This window comes from Oncorhynchus kisutch, unplaced genomic scaffold (assembly GCF_002021735.2).
Source record: "Oncorhynchus kisutch isolate 150728-3 unplaced genomic scaffold, Okis_V2 scaffold4024, whole genome shotgun sequence".
Classification (NCBI taxonomy): Eukaryota; Metazoa; Chordata; class Actinopteri; order Salmoniformes; family Salmonidae; genus Oncorhynchus; species Oncorhynchus kisutch.
The window spans coordinates 187,516-207,500 of NW_022265969.1; positions in this window are offsets into that span (position 1 = coordinate 187,516).

A 19,985-nucleotide genomic window follows, 5' to 3' on the forward strand; every position below is an offset into this window, starting at 1 on the left:
ATACCTAGTCAGATACCTAGTCAGATGTAAAGGGGGGTACCTTGTCAGATACCTAGTCAGATGTAAAGGGGGATACCTAGTCAGATGTAAAGGGGGATACCTAGTCAGATACCTAGTCAGATGTAAAGGGTGGTTTCTAGTCAGATACCTAGTCAGATGTAAAGGGGGATACCTAGTCAGATGTAAAGGGGGATACCTAGTCAGATACCTAGTCAGATGTAAAGGGGGATACCTAGTCAGATGTAAAGGGGGATACCTAGTTTAGATGTAAAGGGGGATACCTAGTCAGATACCTAGTCAGATGTAAAGGGGGGTACCTTGTCAGATACCTAGTCAGATGTAAAGGGGGATACCTAGTCAGATGTAAAGGGGGATACCTAGTCAGATACCTAGTCAGATGTAAAGGGGGGTACCTAGTCAGATGTAAAGGGGGGTACCTAGTCAGATACCTAGTCAGATGTAAAGGGGGATACCTAGTCAGATGTAAAGGGGGATACCTAGTCAGATGTAAAGGGGGGTACCTAGTCAGATGTAAAGGGGGATACCTAGTCAGATGTAAAGGGGGGTACCTAGTCAGATGTAAAGGGGGGTACCTAGTCAGATGTAAAGGGGATACCTAGTCAGATGTAAAGGGGGGTACCTAGTTAGATGTAAAGGGGGATACCTAGTCAGATGTAAAGGGGGGTACCTAGTCAGATGTAAAGGGGGGATACCTAGTCAGATGTAAAGGGGGATACCTAGTCAGATGTAAAGGGGGGATACCTAGTCAGATGTAAAGGGGGGTACCTAGTCAGATGTAAAGGGGGATACCTAGTCAGATGTAAAGGGGGATACCTAGTCAGATGTAAAGGGGGATACCTAGTCAGATGTAAAGGGGGATACCTAGTCAGATGTAAAGGGGGGTACCTAGTCAGATGTAAAGGGGGATACCTAGTCAGATGTAAAGGGGGATACCTAGTCAGATGTAAAGGGGGATACCTAGTCAGATGTAAAGGGGGATACCTAGTCAGATGTAAAGGGGGATACCTAGTCAGATGTAAAGGGGGGTACCTAGTCAGATGTAAAGGGGGATACCTAGTCAGATGTAAAGGGGGATACCTAGTCAGATGTAAAGGGGGGGTACCTAGTCAGATGTAAAGGGGGGGTACCTAGTCAGATGTAAAGGGGGATACCTAGTCAGATGTAAAGGGGGGTACCTAGTCAGATGTAAAGGCGGATACCTAGTCAGATGTAAAGGGGGGGTACCTAGTCAGATGTAAAGGGGGATACCTAGTCAGATGTAAAGGGGGGTACCTAGTCAGATGTAAAGGCGGATACCTAGTCAGATGTAAAGGGGGATACCTAGTCAGATGTAAAGGGGGGATACCTAGTCAGATGTAAAGGGGGATACCTAGTCAGATGTAAAGGGGGATACCTAGTCAGATGTAAAGAGGGGATACCAAGTCAGATGTAAAGGGGCGGTACCTAGTCAGATGTAAAGGGGGGGTACCTAGTCAGATGTAAAGGGGGGGTACCTAGTCAGATGTAAAGGGGTGTACCTAGTTAGATACCTAGTTAGATGTAAAGGGGGATACCTAGTCAGATGTAAAGGGGGGGTACCTAGTCAGATGTAAAGGCGGGGAACCTAGTCAGATGTAAAGGGGGGTACCTAGTCAGATACCTAGTCAGATGTAAAGGGGAATACCTAGCCAGATACCTAGTCAGATGTAAACGGGGATACCTAGTTAGATGTAAAGGGGGATACCTAGTTAGATGTAAAGGGGGATACCTAGTTAGATGTAAAGGGGGGGTACCTAGTTAGATGTAAAGGGGATACCTAGTCAGATGTAAAGGGGATACCTAGTCAGATGTAAAGGGGGATATCTAGTCAGATGTAAAGGGGGATACCTAGCCAGATACCTAGTCAGATGTAAAGGGGGGATACCTAGTCAGATGTAAAGGGGGATACCTAGTCAGATGTAAAGGGGGATACCTAGTCAGATGTAAAGGGGGGTACCTAGTCAGATGTAAAGGGGGGTACCTAGTCAGATGTAAAGGGGGGTACCTAGTCAGATGTAAAGGGGGATACCTAGTCAGATGTAAAGGGGGATACCTAGTCAGATGTAAATGGGATACCTTGTAAGATGTAAAGGGGGATACCTAGTCAGATGTAAAGGGGGTACCTAGTCAGATGTAAAGGGGGGTACCTAGTCAGATACCTAGTCAGATGTAAAGGGGGATACCTAGTCAGATACCTAGTCAGATGTAAAGGGGGGTACCTTGTCAGATACCTAGTCAGATGTAAAGGGGGATACCTAGTCAGATGTAAAGGGGGATACCTAGTCAGATACCTAGTCAGATGTAAAGGGTGGTTTCTAGTCAGATACCTAGTCAGATGTAAAGGGGGATACCTAGTCAGATGTAAAGGGGGATACCTAGTCAGATACCTAGTCAGATGTAAAGGGGGATACCTAGTCAGATGTAAAGGGGGATACCTAGTTAGATGTAAAGGGGGATACCTAGTCAGATACCTAGTCAGATGTAAAGTGGGGTACCTTGTCAGATACCTAGTCAGATGTAAAGGGGGATACCTAGTTAGATGTAAAGGGGGGGTACCTAGTCAGATGCAAAGGGGGATACCTAGTCAGATGTAAAGGGGGATACCTAGTTAGATGTAAAGGGGGGTACCTAGTCAGATACCTAGTCAGATGTAAAGGGGGATACCTAGTCAGATGTAAAGGGGGATACCTTGTCAGATGTAAAGGGGGATACCTAGTCAGATGTAAGGGGGGATACCTAGTCAGATGTAAAGGGGGATACCTAGTCAGATACCTAGTCAGATGTAAAGGGGGGTACCTAGTCAGATGTAAAGGGGGGGTACCTAGTCAGATACCTAGTCAGATGTAAAGGGGGATACCTAGTCAGATGTAAAGGGGGATACCTAGTCAGATACCTAGTCGGATGTAAAGGGGGGTACCTTGTCAGATACCTAGTCAGATTTAAAGGGGGATACCTAGTCAGATGTAAAGGGGGATACCTAGTCAGATACCTAGTCAGATGTAAAGGGGGGTACCTAGTCAGATACCTAGTCAGATGTAAAGGGGGATACCTAGTCAGATGTAAAGGGGGATACCTAGTCAGATACCTAGTCAGATGTAAAGGGGGATACCTAGTTAGATGTAAAAGGGGATACCTAGTCAGATACCTAGTCAGATGTAAAGGGGGGTACCTTGTCAGATACCTAGTCAGATGTAAAGGGGGATACCTAGTTAGATGTAAAGGGGGGTACCTAGTCAGATGCAAAGGGGGATACCTAGTCAGATGTAAAGGGGGATACCTAGTTAGATGTAAAGGGGGGTACCTAGTCAGATACCTAGTCAGATGTAAAGGGGGATACCTAGTCAGATGTAAAGGGGGATACCTAGTCAGATGTAAAGGGGGATACCTAGTCAGATGTAAAGGGGGATACCTAGTTAGATGTAAAGGGGGATACCTAGTTAGATACCTAGTCAGATGTAAAGGGGGTACCTAGTCAGATGTAAAGGGGGGTACCTAGTCAGATACCTAGTCAGATGTAAAGGGGGATACCTAGTCAGATGTAAAGGGGGGTACCTAGTCAGATGTAAAGGGGGATACCTAGTCAGATGTAAAGGGGGATACCTAGTCAGATGTAAAGGGGGATACCTAGTCAGATGTAAAGGGGATACCTAGTCAGATGTAAAGGGGGATACCTAGTCAGATGTAAAGGGGGGTACCTAGTCAGATGTAAAGGGGGATACCTAGTCAGATGTAAAGGGGGATACCTAGTCAGATGTAAAGGGGGGGTACCTAGTCAGATGTAAAGGGGGGTACCTAGTCAGATGTAAAGGGGGATACCTAGTCAGATGTAAAGGGGGGTACCTAGTCAGATGTAAAGGCGGATACCTAGTCAGATGTAAAGGGGGGGTACCTAGTCAGATGTAAAGGGGGATACCTAGTCAGATGTAAAGGGGGGTACCTAGTCAGATGTAAAGGCGGATACCTAGTCAGATGTAAAGGGGGATACCTAGTCAGATGTAAAGGGGGGATACCTAGTCAGATGTAAAGGGGGATACCTAGTCAGATGTAAAGGGGGATACCTAGTCAGATGTAAAGAGGGGATACCTAGTCAGATGTAAAGGGGCGGTACCTAGTCAGATGTAAAGGGGGGGTACCTAGTCAGATGTAAAGGGGGGGTACCTAGTCAGATGTAAAGGGGTGTACCTAGTTAGATACCTAGTTAGATGTAAAGGGGGATACCTAGTCAGATGTAAAGGGGGGGTACCTAGTCAGATGTAAAGGGGGGGAACCTAGTCAGATGTAAAGGGGGGTACCTAGTCAGATACCTAGTCAGATGTAAAGGGGAATACCTAGCCAGATACCTAGTCAGATGTAAACGGGGATACCTAGTTAGATGTAAAGGGGGATACCTAGTTAGATGTAAAGGGGGATACCTAGTTAGATGTAAAGGGGGGGTACCTAGTTAGATGTAAAGGGGATACCTAGTCAGATGTAAGGGGATACCTAGTCAGATGTAAAGGGGGATACCTAGTCAGATGTAAAGGGGGATACCTAGCCAGATACCTAGTCAGATGTAAAGGGGGGATACCTAGTCAGATGTAAAGGGGGATACCTAGTCAGATGTAAAGGGGGATACCTAGTCAGATGTAAAGGGGGGTACCTAGTCAGATGTAAAGGGGGGTACCTAGTCAGATGTAAAGGGGGATACCTAGTCAGATGTAAAGGGGGATACCTAGTCAGATGTAAAGGGGGATACCTTGTAAGATGTAAAGGGGGATACCTAGTCAGATGTAAAGGGGGTACCTAGTCAGATGTAAAGGGGGGTACCTAGTCAGATACCTAGTCAGATGTAAAGGGGGATACCTAGTCAGATACCTAGTCAGATGTAAAGGGGGGTACCTTGTCAGATACCTAGTCAGATGTAAAGGGGGATACCTAGTCAGATGTAAAGGGGGATACCTAGTCAGATACCTAGTCAGATGTAAAGGGTGGTTTCTAGTCAGATACCTAGTCAGATGTAAAGGGGGATACCTAGTCAGATGTAAAGGGGGATACCTAGTCAGATACCTAGTCAGATGTAAAGGGGGATACCTAGTCAGATGTAAAGGGGGATACCTAGTTAGATGTAAAGGGGGATACCTAGTCAGATACCTAGTCAGATGTAAGTGGGGTACCTTGTCAGATACCTAGTCAGATGTAAAGGGGGATACCTAGTTAGATGTAAAAGGGGGGTACCTAGTCAGATGCAAAGGGGGATACCTAGTCAGATGTAAAGGGGGATACCTAGTTAGATGTAAAGGGGGGTACCTAGTCAGATACCTAGTCAGATGTAAAGGGGGATACCTAGTCAGCTGTAAAGGGGGATACCTTGTCAGATGTAAAGGGGGATACCTAGTCAGATGTAAAGGGGGGATACCTAGTCAGATGTAAAGGGGGATACCTAGTCAGATACCTAGTCAGATGTAAAGGGGGTACCTAGTCAGATGTAAAGGGGGGTACCTAGTCAGATACCTAGTCAGATGTAAAGGGGGATACCTAGTCAGATGTAAAGGGGGATACCTAGTCAGATACCTAGTCGGATGTAAAGGGGGGTACCTTGTCAGATACCTAGTCAGATTTAAAGGGGGATACCTAGTCAGATGTAAAGGGGGATACGTAGTCAGATACCTAGTCAGATGTAAAGGGGGGTACCTAGTCAGATACCTAGTCAGATGTAAAGGGGGATACCTAGTCAGATGTAAAGGGGGATACCTAGTCAGATACCTAGTCAGATGTAAAGGGGGATACCTAGTTAGATGTAAAAGGGGATACCTAGTCAGATACCTAGTCAGATGTAAAGGGGGGTACCTTGTCAGATACCTAGTCAGATGTAAAGGGGGATACCTAGTTAGATGTAAAGGGGGGTACCTAGTCAGATGCAAAGGGGGATAGCTAGTCAGATGTAAAGGGGATACCTAGTTAGATGTAAAGGGGGTACCTAGTCAGATACCTAGTCAGATGTAAAGGGGGATACCTAGTCAGATGTAAAGGGGGGATACCTAGTCAGATGTAAAGGGGGATACCTAGTCAGATGTAAAGGGGGATACATAGTTAGATGTAAAGGGGGATACCTAGTTAGATACCTAGTCAGATGTAAAGGGGGTACCTAGTCAGATGTAAAGGGGGGTACCTAGTCAGATACCTAGTCAGATGTAAAGGGGGATACCTAGTCAGATGTAAAGGGGGGTACCTAGTCAGATGTAAAGGGGGGTACCTAGTCAGATGTAAAGGGGGGTACCTAGTCAGATGTAAAGGGGGGTACCTAGTTAGATGTAAAGGGGGATACCTAGTCAGATGTAAAGGGGGGTACCTAGTCAGATGTAAAGGGGGATACCTAGTCAGATGTAAAGGGGGGATACCTAGTCAGATGTAAAGGGGGATACCTAGTCAGATGTAAAGGGGGGATACCTAGTCAGATGTAAAGGGGGGTACCTAGTCAGATGTAAAGGGGGATACCTAGTCAGATGTAAAGGGGGGTACCTAGTCAGATGTAAAGGGGGTACCTAGTCAGATGTAAAGGGGGGTACCTAGTCAGATGTAAAGGGGGGTACCTAGTTAGATGTAAAGGGGGATACCTAGTCAGATGTAAAGGGGGGTACCTAGTCAGATGTAAAGGGGGATACCTAGTCAGATGTAAAGGGGGGATACCTAGTCAGATGTAAAGGGGATACCTAGTCAGATGTAAAGGGGGGATACCTAGTCAGATGTAAAGGGGGGTACCTAGTCAGATGTAAAGGGGGATACCTAGTCAGATGTAAAGGGGGATACCTAGTCAGATGTAAAGGGGGATACCTAGTCAGATGTAAAGGGGGATACCTAGTCAGATGTAAAGGGGGGTACCTAGTCAGATGTAAAGGGGGATACCTAGTCAGATGTAAAGGGGGATACCTAGTCAGATGTAAAGGGGGATACCTAGTCAGATGTAAAGGGGGATACCTAGTCAGATGTAAAGGGGGATACCTAGTCAGATGTAAAGGGGGTACCTAGTCAGATGTAAAGGGGGATACCTAGTCAGATGTAAAGGGGATACCTAGTCAGATGTAAAGGGGGGGTACCTAGTCAGATGTAAAGGGGGGGTACCTAGTCAGATGTAAAGGGGATACCTAGTCAGATGTAAAGGGGGGGTACCTAGTCAGATGTAAAGGCGGATACCTAGTCAGATGTAAAGGGGGGGTACCTAGTCAGATGTAAAGGGGGATACCTAGTCAGATGTAAAGGGGGGTACCTAGTCAGATGTAAAGGCGGATACCTAGTCAGATGTAAAGGGGGATACCTAGTCAGATGTAAAGGGGGGATACCTAGTCAGATGTAAAGGGGGATACCTAGTCAGATGTAAAGGGGATACCTAGTCAGATGTAAAGAGGGGATACCTAGTCAGATGTAAAGGGGGGGTACCTAGTCAGATGTAAAGGGGGGGTACCTAGTCAGATGTAAAGGGGGGGTACCTAGTCAGATGTAAAGGGGGGTACCTAGTTGGATACCTAGTTAGATGTAAAGGGGGATACCTAGTCAGATGTAAAGGGGGGGGTACCTAGTCAGATGTAAAGGGGGGGTACCTAGTCAGATGTAAAGGGGGGGGTACCTAGTCAGATACCTAGTCAGATGTAAAGGGGGATACCTAGCCAGATACCGAGTCAGATGTAAAGGGGGATACCTAGTTAGATGTAAAGGGGGATACCTAGTTAGATGTAAAGGGGGATACCTAGTTAGATGTAAAGGGGGGGGTACCTAGTTAGATGTAAAGGGGATACCTAGTCAGATGTAAAGGGGATACCTAGTCAGATGTAAAGGGGGATACCTAGTCAGATGTAAAGGGGGATACCTAGCCAGATACCTAGTCAGATGTAAAGGGGGGATACCTAGTCAGATGTAAAGGGGGATACCTAGTCAGATGTAAAGGGGGATACCTAGTCAGATGTAAAGGGGGGTACCTAGTCAGATGTAAAGGGGGGTACCTAGTCAGATACCTAGTCAGATGTAAAGGGGGATACCTAGTCAGATGTAAAGGGGGATACCTAGTCAGATGTAAAGGGGGATACCTAGTCAGATGTAAAGGGGGATACCTAGTTAGATGTAAAGGGGGATACCTAGTTAGATACCTAGTCAGATGTAAAGGGGGTACCTAGTCAGATGTAAAGGGGGGTACCTAGTCAGATACCTAGTCAGATGTAAAGGGGGATACCTAGTCAGATGTAAAGGGGGGTACCTAGTCAGATGTAAAGGGGGATACCTAGTCAGATGTAAAGGGGGGTACCTAGTCAGATGTAAAGGGGGGTACCTAGTCAGATGTAAAGGGGGATACCTAGTCAGATGTAAAGGGGGGTACCTAGTTAGATGTAAAGGGGGATACCTAGTCAGATGTAAAGGGGGGTACCTAGTCAGATGTAAAGGGGGATACCTAGTCAGATGTAAAGGGGGGATACCTAGTCAGATGTAAAGGGGGATACCTAGTCAGATGTAAAGGGGGGATACCTAGTCAGATGTAAAGGGGGGTACCTAGTCAGATGTAAAGGGGGATACCTAGTCAGATGTAAAGGGGGATACCTAGTCAGATGTAAAGGGGGATACCTAGTCAGATGTAAAGGGGGATACCTAGTCAGATGTAAAGGGGGGGTACCTAGTCAGATGTAAAGGGGGATACCTAGTCAGATGTAAAGGGGATACCTAGTCAGATGTAAAGGGGGATACCTAGTCAGATGTAAAGGGGGATACCTAGTCAGATGTAAAGGGGGATACCTAGTCAGATGTAAAGGGGGGTACCTAGTCAGATGTAAAGGGGGATACCTAGTCAGATGTAAAGGGGGATACCTAGTCAGATGTAAAGGGGGGGTACCTAGTCAGATGTAAAGGGGGGTACCTAGTCAGATGTAAAGGGGGATACCTAGTCAGATGTAAAGGGGGGTACCTAGTCAGATGTAAAGGCGGATACCTAGTCAGATGTAAAGGGGGGGTACCTAGTCAGATGTAAAGGGGATACCTAGTCAGATGTAAAGGGGGGTACCTAGTCAGATGTAAAGGCGGATACCTAGTCAGATGTAAAGGGGGATACCTAGTCAGATGTAAAGGGGGGATACCTAGTCAGATGTAAAGGGGGATACCTAGTCAGATGTAAAGGGGGATACCTAGTCAGATGTAAAGAGGGGATACCTAGTCAGATGTAAAGGGGGGGTACCTAGTCAGATGTAAAGGGGGGGTACCTAGTCAGATGTAAAGGCGGGGTACCTAGTCAGATGTAAAGGGGGGGTACCTAGTCAGATGTAAAGGGGGGTACCTAGTTAGATACCTAGTTAGATGTAAAGGGGGATACCTAGTCAGATGTAAAGGGGGGGTACCTAGTCAGATGTAAAGGGGGGGTACCTAGTCAGATGTAAAGGGGGGTACCTAGTCAGATACCTAGTCAGATGTAAAGGGGGATACCTAGCCAGATACCTAGTCAGATGTAAAGGGGGATACCTAGTTAGATGTAAAGGGGGATACTAGTTAGATGTAAAGGGGGATACCTAGTTAGATGTAAAGGGGGGGTACCTAGTTAGATGTAAAGGGGATACCTAGTCAGATGTAAAGGGGATACCTAGTCAGATGTAAAGGGGGATACCTAGTCAGATGTAAAGGGGGATACCTAGCCAGATACCTAGTCAGATGTAAAGGGGGGATACCTAGTCAGATGTAAAGGGGGATACCTAGTCAGATGTAAAGGGGGATACCTAGTCAGATGTAAAGGGGGGTACCTAGTCAGATGTAAAGGGGGGTACCTAGTCAGATGTAAAGGGGGATACCTAGTCAGATGTAAAGGGGGATACCTAGTCAGATGTAAAGGGGGATACCTTGTAAGATGTAAAGGGGGATACCTAGTCAGATGTAAAGGGGGTACCTAGTCAGATGTAAAGGGGGGTACCTAGTCAGATACCTAGTCAGATGTAAAGGGGGATACCTAGTCAGATACCTAGTCAGATGTAAAGGGGGGTACCTTGTCAGATACCTAGTCAGATGTAAAGGGGGATACCTAGTCAGATGTAAAGGGGGATACCTAGTCAGATACCTAGTCAGATGTAAAGGGTGGTTTCTAGTCAGATACCTAGTCAGATGTAAAGGGGGATACCTAGTCAGATGTAAAGGGGGTACCTAGTCAGATGTAAAGGCGGATACCTAGTCAGAGGTAAAGTGGGATACCTAGTCAGATGTAAAGGGGGGATACCTAGTCAGATGTAAAGGGGGATACCTAGTCAGATGTAAAGGGGGATACCTAGTCAGATGTAAAGAGGGGATACCTAGTCAGATGTAAAGGGGGGGTACCTAGTCAGATGTAAAGGGGGGGTACCTAGTCAGATGTAAAGGGGGGGTACCTAGTCAGATGTAAAGGGGGGTACCTAGTTAGATACCTAGTTAGATGTAAAGGGGGATACCTAGTCAGATGTAAAGGGGGGGTACCTAGTCAGATGTAAAGGGGGGGTACCTAGTCAGATGTAAAGGGGGGTACCTAGTCAGATACCTAGTCAGATGTAAAGGGGGATACCTAGCCAGATACCTAGTCAGATGTAAAGGGGGATACCTAGTTAGATGTAAAGGGGGATACCTAGTTAGATGTAAAGGGGGATACCTAGTTAGATGTAAAGGGGGGGTACCTAGTTAGATGTAAAGGGGATACCTAGTCAGATGTAAAGGGGATACCTAGTCAGATGTAAAGGGGGATACCTAGTCAGATGTAAAGGGGGGATACCTAGCCAGATACCTAGTCAGATGTAAGGGGGGATACCTAGTCAGATGTAAAGGGGGATACCTAGTCAGATGTAAAGGGGGGATACCTAGTCAGATGTAAAGGGGGGGTACCTAGTCAGATGTAAAGGGGGGTACCTAGTCAGATGTAAAGGGGGGATACCTAGTCAGATGTAAAGGGGGATACCTAGTCAGATGTAAAGGGGGATACCTTGTAAGATGTAAAGGGGGATACCTAGTCAGATGTAAAGGGGGTACCTAGTCAGATGTAAAGGGGGGGTACCTAGTCAGATACCTAGTCAGATGTAAAGGGGGATACCTAGTCAGATACCTAGTCAGATGTAAAGGGGGGTACCTGTCAGATACCTAGTCAGATGTAAAGGGGGATACCTAGTCAGATGTAAAGGGGGATACCTAGTCAGATACCTAGTCAGATGTAAAGGGTGGTTTCTAGTCAGATACCTAGTCAGATGTAAAGGGGGATACCTAGTCAGATGTAAAGGGGTACCTAGTCAGATGTAAAGGGGGGTACCTAGTCAGATACCTAGTCAGATGTAAAGGGGGATACCTAGTCAGATACCCTAGTCAGATGTAAAGGGGGGTACCTTGTCAGATACCTAGTCAGATGTAAAGGGGGATACCTAGTCAGATGTAAAGGGGGATACCTAGTCAGATACCTAGTCAGATGTAAAGGGTGGTTTCTAGTCAGATACCTAGTCAGATGTAAAGGGGGATACCTAGTCAGATGTAAAGGGGGATACCTAGTCAGATACCTAGTCAGATGTAAAGGGGGGATACCTAGTCAGATGTAAGGGGATTACCTAGTAGTGTAAAGGGGGATACCTAGTCAGATACCTAGTCAGATGTAAAGGGGGGGGTACCTGTCAGATACCTAGTCAGATGTAAAGGGGGATACCTAGTTAGATGTAAAGGGGGGTACCTAGTCAGATGCAAAGGGGGGATACCTAGTCAGATTAAAGGGGGGTACCTAGTCAGATGTAAAGGGGGATACCTAGTCAGATGTAAAGGGGGGGATACCTAGTCAGATGTAAAGGGGGATACCTAGTCAGATGTAAAGGGGGGATACCTAGTCAGATGTAAAGGGGGATACCTAGTCAGATGTAAGGGGGGTACCTAGTCAGATACCTAGTCAGATGTAAAGGGGGATACCTAGTCAGATGTAAAGGGGATACCTAGTCAGATGTAAAGGGGGGTACCTAGTCAGATGTAAAGGGGGATACCTAGTCAGATGTAAAGGGGGTCGGGTACCTAGTCAGATGTAAAGGGGGGTAACCTAGTCAGATGTAAAGGGGGATACCTAGTCAGATGTAAAGGGGGGTACCTAGTTAGATGTAAAGGGGATACCTAGTCAGATGTAAAGGGGGGTACCTAGTCAGATGTAAAGGGGGATACCTAGTCAGATGTAAAGGGGGGATACCTAGTCAGATGTAAAGGGGGATACCTAGTCAGATGTAAAGGGGGGATACCTAGTCAGATGTAAAGGGGGGTACCTAGTCAGATGTAAAGGGGGATACCTAGTCAGATGTAAAGGGGGATACCTAGTCAGATGTAAAGGGGGATACCTAGTCAGATGTAAAGGGGGATACCTAGTCAGATGTAAAGGGGGTACCTAGTCAGATGTAAAGGGGGATACCTAGTCAGATGTAAAGGGGGATACCTAGTCAGATGTAAAGGGGGATACCTAGTCAGATGTAAAGGGGGATACCTAGTCAGATGTAAAGGGGGATACCTAGTCAGATGTAAAGGGGGGTACCTAGTCAGATGTAAAGGGGGATACCTAGTCAGATGTAAGGGGGATACCTAGTCAGATGTAAAGGGGGGGTACCTAGTCAGATGTAAAGGGGGGGTACCTAGTCAGATGTAAAGGGGATACCTAGTCAGATGTAAAGGGGGGTACCTAGTCAGATGTAAAGGCGGATACCTAGTCAGATGTAAAGGGGGGGTACCTAGTCAGATGTAAAGGGGGATACCTAGTCCGATGTAAAGGGGGGTACCTAGTCAGATGTAAGGCGGAAACCTAGTCAGATGTAAAGGGGGATACCTAGTCAGATGTAAAGGGGGGATACCTAGTCAGATGTAAAGGGGGATACCTAGTCAGATGTAAAGGGGGATACCTAGTCAGATGTAAAGAGGGGATACCTAGTCAGATGTAAAGGGGGATACCTAGTCAGATGTAAAGGGGGGGTACCTAGTCAGATGTAAGGGGGGTACCTAGTCAGATGTAAAGGGGGGTACCTAGTTAGATACCTAGTTAGATGTAAAGGGGGATACCTAGTCAGATGTAAAGGGGGGGTACCTAGTCAGATGTAAAGGGGGGGGTACCTAGTCAGATGTAAAGGGGGGTACCTAGTCAGATACCTAGTCAGATGTAAAGGGGGATACCTAGCCAGATACCTAGTCAGATGTAAAGGGGGATACCTAGTTAGATGTAAAGGGGGATACCTAGTTAGATGTAAAGGGGGATACCTAGTTAGATGTAAAGGGGGGGTACCTAGTTAGATGTAAAGGGGATACCTAGTCAGATGTAAAGGGGATACCTAGTCAGATTGTAAAGGGGGATACCTAGTCAGATGTAAAGGGGGATACCTAGCCAGATACCTAGTCAGATGTAAAGGGGGGATACCTAGTCAGATGTAAAGGGGGATACCTAGTCAGATGTAAAGGGGGATACCTAGTCAGATGTAAAGGGGGGTACCTAGTCAGATGTAAAGGGGGGTACCTAGTCAGATGTAAAGGGGGATACCTAGTCAGATGTAAAGGGGGATACCTAGTCAGATGTAAAGGGGGATACCTTGTAAGATGTAAAGGGGGATACCTAGCAGATGTAAAGGGGGTACCTAGTCAGATGTAAAGGGGGGTACCTAGTCAGATACCTAGTCAGATGTAAAGGGGGATACCTAGTCAGATACCTAGTCAGATTAAAGGGGGGTACCTGTCAGATACCTAGTCAGATGTAAAGGGGGATACCTTAGTCAGATGTAAAGGGGGATACCTAGTCAGATACCTAGTCAGATGTAAAGGGTGGTTTCTAGTCAGATACCTAGTCAGATGTAAAGGGGGATACCTAGTCAGATGTAAAGGGGGTACCTAGTCAGATGTAAAGGGGGGTACCTAGTCAGATACCTAGTCAGATGTAAAGGGGGATACCTAGTCAGATACCTAGTCAGATGTAAAGGAGGGGGTACCTTGTCAGATACCTAGTCAGATGTAAAGGGGGATACCTAGTCAGATGTAAAGGGGGATACCTAGTCAGATACCTAGTCAGATGTAAAGGGTGGTTTCTAGGTCAGATACCTAGTCAGATGTAAAGGGGGATACCTAGTCAGATGTAAGGGGGATACCTAGTCAGATACCTAGTCAGATGTAAAGGGGATACCTAGTCAGATGTAAAGGGGGATACCTAGTTAGATGTAAAGGGGGATACCTAGTCAGATACCTAGTCAGATGTAAAGGGGGTTACCTTGTCAGATACCTAGTCAGATGTAAAGGGGGATACCTAGTTAGATGTAAAGGGGGGGTACCTAGTCAGATGCAAAGGGGGATACCTAGTCAGATGTAAGGGGGGTACCTAGTCAGATGTAAAGGGGGATACCTAGTCAGATGTAAAGGGGGGATACCTAGTCAGATGTAAAGGGGGATACCTAGTCAGATGTAAAGGGGGGATACCTAGTCAGATGTAAAGGGGGATACCTAGTCAGATGTAAAGGGGGTACCTAGTCAGATACCTAGTCAGATGTAAAGGGGGATACCTAGTCAGATGTAAAGGGGGATACCTAGTCAGATGTAAAGGGGGGTACCTAGTCAGATGTAAAGGGGGGGATACCTAGTCAGATGTAAAGGGGGGGTACCTAGTCAGATGTAAAGGGGGGTACCTAGTCAGATGTAAAGGGGGATACCTAGTCAGATGTAAAGGGGGGTACCTAGTTAGATGTAAAGGGGGATACCCTAGTCAGATGTAAAGGGGGGTACCTAGTCAGATGTAAAGGGGGATACCTAGTCAGATGTAAAGGGGGGATACCTAGTCAGATGTAAAGGGGGATACCTAGTCAGATGTAAAGGGGGATACCTAGTCAGATGTAAAGGGGGTACCTAGTCAGATGTTAAAGGGGGATACCTAGTCAGATGTAAAGGGGGGATACCTAGTCAGATGTAAAGGGGGATACCTAGTCAGATGTAAAGGGGGATACCTAGTCAGATGTAAAGGGGGGGTACCTAGTCAGATGTAAAGGGGGATACCTAGTCAGATGTAAAGGGGGATACCGTAGTCAGATGGTAAAGGGGGATACCTAGTCAGATGTAAAGGGGGATACCTAGTCAGAATGTAAAGGGGGATAACCCTAGTCAGATGTAAGGGGGGTACCTAGTCAGATGTAAGGGGATAACCTAGTCCAGATGTAAAGGGGGATACCTAGTTCAGATGTTAAAGGGGGGCGTACCTAGTCAGATGTAAAGGGGGGTACCTAGTCAGATGTAAAGGGGGATACCTAGTCAAGATGTAAAGGGGGGTACCTAGTCAGATGTAAAGGGCGGATACCTAGTCAGATGTAAAGGGGGGGTACCTAGTCAGATGTAAAGGGGGGATACCTAGTCAGATGTAAAGGGGGGTACCTAGTCAGATGTAAAGGCGGAAACCTAGTCAGATGTAAAGGGGGATACTAGTCAGATGTAAGGGGGGATACCTAGTCAGATGTAAAGGGGGATACCTAGTCAGATGTAAAGGGGGATACCTAGTCAGATGTAAGAGGGGATACTAGTCAGATGTCAAGGGGGGATACCTAGTCAGATGTAAAGGGGGGTACCTAGTCAGATGTAAAGGGGGGGTACCTAGTCAGATGTAAAGGGGGGTACCTAGTTAGATACCTAGTTAGATGTAAAGGGGGATACCTAGTCAGATGTAAAGGGGGGGTACCTAGTCAGATGTAAAGGGGGGTACCTAGTCAGATGTAAAGGGGGGTACCTAGTCAGATACCTAGTCAGATGTAAAGGGGGATACCTAGCCAGATACCTAGTCAGATGTAAAGGGGGATACCTAGTTAGATGTAAAGGGGGATACCTAGTTAGATGTAAAGGGGGATACCTAGTTAGATGTAAAGGGGGGGTACCTAGTTAGATGTAAAGGGGATACCTAGTCAGATGTAAAGGGGATACCTAGTCAGATGTAAAGGGGGATACCTAGTCAGATGTAAAGGGGGATACCTAGCCAGATACCTAGTCAGATGTAAAGGGGGGATACCTAGTCAGATTGTAAAGGGGGGATACCTAGTCAGATGTAAAGGGGGATACCTAGTCAGATGTAAAGGGGGTACCTAGTCAGATGTAAAGGGGGGGTACCTAGTCAGATGTAAAGGGGGATACCTAGTCAGATGTAAAGGGGGATACCTAGTCAGATGTAAAGGGGGATACCTTGTAAGATGTAAAGGGGGATACCCTAGTCAGATGTAAAGGGGGTACCTAGTCAGATGTAAGGGGGGTACCTAGTCAGATACCTAGTCAGATGTAAAGGGGGATACCTAGTCAGATACCTAGTCAGATGTAAAGGGGGGTACCTTGTCAGATACCTAGTCAGATGTAAAGGGGGATACCTAGTCAGATGTAAAGGGGGATACCTAGTCAGATACCTAGTCAGATGTAAAGGGTGGTTTCTAGTCAGATACCTAGTCAGATGTAAAGGGGGATACCTAGTCAGATGTAAAGGGGGATACCTAGTCAGATACCTAGTCAGATGTAAAGGGGGATACCTAGTCAGATGTAAAGGGGGATACCTAGTTAGATGTAAAGGGGGATACCTAGTCAGATACCTAGTCAGATGTAAAGGGGGTACCTTGGTCAGATACCTAGTCAGATGTAAAGGGGGATACCTAGTTAGATGTAAAGGGGGGTACCTAGTCAGATGCAAAGGGGATACCTAGTCAGATGTAAAGGGAGGTACCTAGTCAGATGTAAAGGGGGATACCTAGTCAGATGTAAAGGGGGATACCTAGTCAGATGTAAAGGGGGATACCTAGTCAGATGTAAAGGGGGATACCTAGTCAGATGTAAAGGGGGATACCTAGTCAGATGTAAAGGGGGAGTACCTAGTCAGATGTAAAGGGGGATACCTAGTCAGATGTAAAGGGGGTACCTAGTTAGATGTAAAGGGGGATACCTAGTCAGATGTAAAGGGGGTACCTAGTCAGATGTAAAGGGGGATACCTAGTCCAGATGTAAAGGGGGGATACCTAGTCAGATGTAAAGGGGGATACCTAGTCAGATATAAAGGGGGGATACCTAGTCAGATGTAAAGGGGGGTACCTAGTCAGATGTAAAGGGGATACCTAGTCAGATGTAAAGGGGGATACCTAGTCAGATGTAAAGGGGGATACCTAGTCAGATGTAAGGGGGATACCTAGTCAGATGTAAAGGGGGATACCTAGTCAGATGTAAAGGGGGGGTACCTAGTCAGATGTAAAGGGGGGTACCTAGTCAGATGTAAAGGGGGATACCTAGTCAGATGTAAAGGGGGGTACCTAGTCAGATGTAAAGGCGGATACCTAGTCAGATGTAATAGGGGGGGTACCTAGTCAGATGTAAAGGGGGATACCTAGTCAGATGTAAAGGGGGGTAACCTAGTCAGATGTAAAGGCGGATACCTAGTCAGATTAAAGGGGATACCTAGTCAGATGTAAAGGGGGATACCTAGTCAGATGTAAAGGGGGATACCTAGTCAGAATGTAAAGGGGGATACCTAGTCAGATGTAAGAGGGGTACCTAGTCAGATGTTAAAGGGGGGTACCTAGTCAGATACCTAGTCAGATGTAAGGGGGTTACCTAGCCAGATACCTAGTCAGATGTAAAGGGGGATACCTAGTTAGATGTAAAGGGGGATACCTAGTTAGATGTAAAGGGGGATACCTAGTTAGATGTAAAGGGGGGGTACCTAGTTAGATGTAAAGGGGATACCTAGTCAGATGTAAAGGGGATACCTAGTCAGATGTAAAGGGGATACCTAGTCAGATGTAAAGGGGGATACCTAGCCAGATACCTAGTCAGATGTAAAGGGGGGATACCTAGTCAGATGTAAAGGGGGATACCTAGTCAGATGTAAAGGGGGATACCTAGTCAGATGTAAAGGGGGGGTACCTAGTCAGATGTAAAGGGGGGTACCTAGTCAGATGTAAGGGGGATACCTAGTCAGATGTAAAGGGGGATACCTAGGCAGATGTAAAGGGGGATACCTTGTAAGATGTAAAGGGGATACCTAGTCAGATGTAAATGGGGTACCTAGTCAGATGTAAAGGGGGGTACCTAGTCAGATACCTAGTCAGATGTAAAGGGGGGTACCTTGTCAGATACCTAGTCAGATGTAAAGGGGGATACCTAGTCAGATGTAAAGGGGGATACCTAGTCAGAATACCTAGTCAGACTGTAAAGGGTGGTTTCTAGTCAGATACCTAGTCAGATGTAAAGGGGGATACCTAGTCAGATGTAGAGGGGGTACTAGTCAGATACCTAGTCAGATGTAAAGGGGGATACCTAGTCAGATGTAAAGGGGGATACCTAGTTAGATGTAAAGGGGGATACCTAGTCAGATACCAAGTCAGATGTAAAGGGGGGTACCTTGTCAGATACCTAGTCAGATGTAAAGGGGGATACCTAGTTAGATGTAAAGGGGGGTACCTAGTCAGATGCAAAGGGGGATACCTAGTCAGATGTAAAGGGGGATACCTAGTTAGATGTAAAGGGGGGTACCTAGTCAGATACCTAGTCAGATGTAAAGGGGGATACCTAGTCAGATGTAAAGGGGGATACCTTGTCAGATTGTAAAGGGGGATACCTAGTCAGATGTAAAGGGGGATACCTAGTCAGATGTAAAGGGGATACCTAGTCAGATACCTAGTCAGATGTAAAGGGGGTACCTAGTCAGATGTAAAGGGGGGTACCTAGTCCAGATACCTAGTCAGATGTAAAGGGGGATACCTAGTCAGATGTAAAGGGGGATACCTAGTCAGATGTAAAGGGGGTACCTAGTCAGATGTAAAGGGGGATACCTAGTCAGATGTAAAGGGGGTACCTAGTCAGATGTAAAGGGGGGTACCTAGTCAGATGTAAAGGGGGGATACCTAGTCAGATGTAAAGGGGGGTACCTAGTTAGATGTAAAGGGGGATACCTAGTCAGATGTAAAGGGGGGTACCTAGTCAGATGTAAAGGGGGGATACCTAGTCAGATGTAAAGGGGGATACCTAGTCAGATGTAAAGGGGGGATACCTAGTCAGATGTAAAGGGGGGTACCTAGTCAGATTAAAAGGGGGGTACCTAGTCAGATGTAAAGGGGGATACCTAGTCAGATGTAAAGGGGGATACCTAGTCAGATGTAAAGGGGGATACCTAGTCAGATGTCAAGGGGGGTACCTAGTCAGATGTAAAGGGGGATACCTAGTCAGATGTAAAGGGGGGTACCTAGTCAGATGTAAAGGCGGATACCTAGTCAGATGTAAAGGGGGATACCTAGTCAGATGTAAAGGGGGATACCTAGTCAGATGTAAAGGGGGATACCTAGTCAGATGTAAAGGGGGATACCTAGTCAGATGTAAAGAGGGGATACCTAGTCAGATGTAAAGGGGGGGTACCTAGTCAGATGTAAAGGGGGGGTACCTAGTCAGATGTAAAGGGGGGGTACCTAGTCAGATGTAAAGGGGGGTACCTATTAGATACCTAGTTAGATGTAAAGGGGATACCTAGTCAGATGTAAAGGGGGGGTACCTAGTCAGATGTAAAGGGGGGGTACCTAGTCAGATGTAAAGGGGGGTACCTAGTCAGATACCTAGTCAGATGTAAAGGGGGATACCTAGCCAGATACCTAGTCAGATGTAAAGGGGGATACCTAGTTAGATGTAAAGGGGGATACCTAGTTAGATGTAAGGGGGATACCTAGTTAGATTAAAGGGGGGGTACCTAGTTAGATGTAAAGGGGATACCTAGTCAGATGTAAAGGGGATACCTAGTCAGATGTAAAGGGGGATACCTAGTCAGATGTAAAGGGGGATACCTAGCCAGATACCTAGTCAGATGTAAAGGGGGGATACCTAGTCAGATGTAAAGGGGGATACCTAGTCAGATGTAAAGGGGGATACCTAGTCAGATGTAAAGGGGGGATACCTAGTCAGATGTAAAGGGGGGTACCTAGTCAGATGTAAAGGGGATACCTAGTCAGATG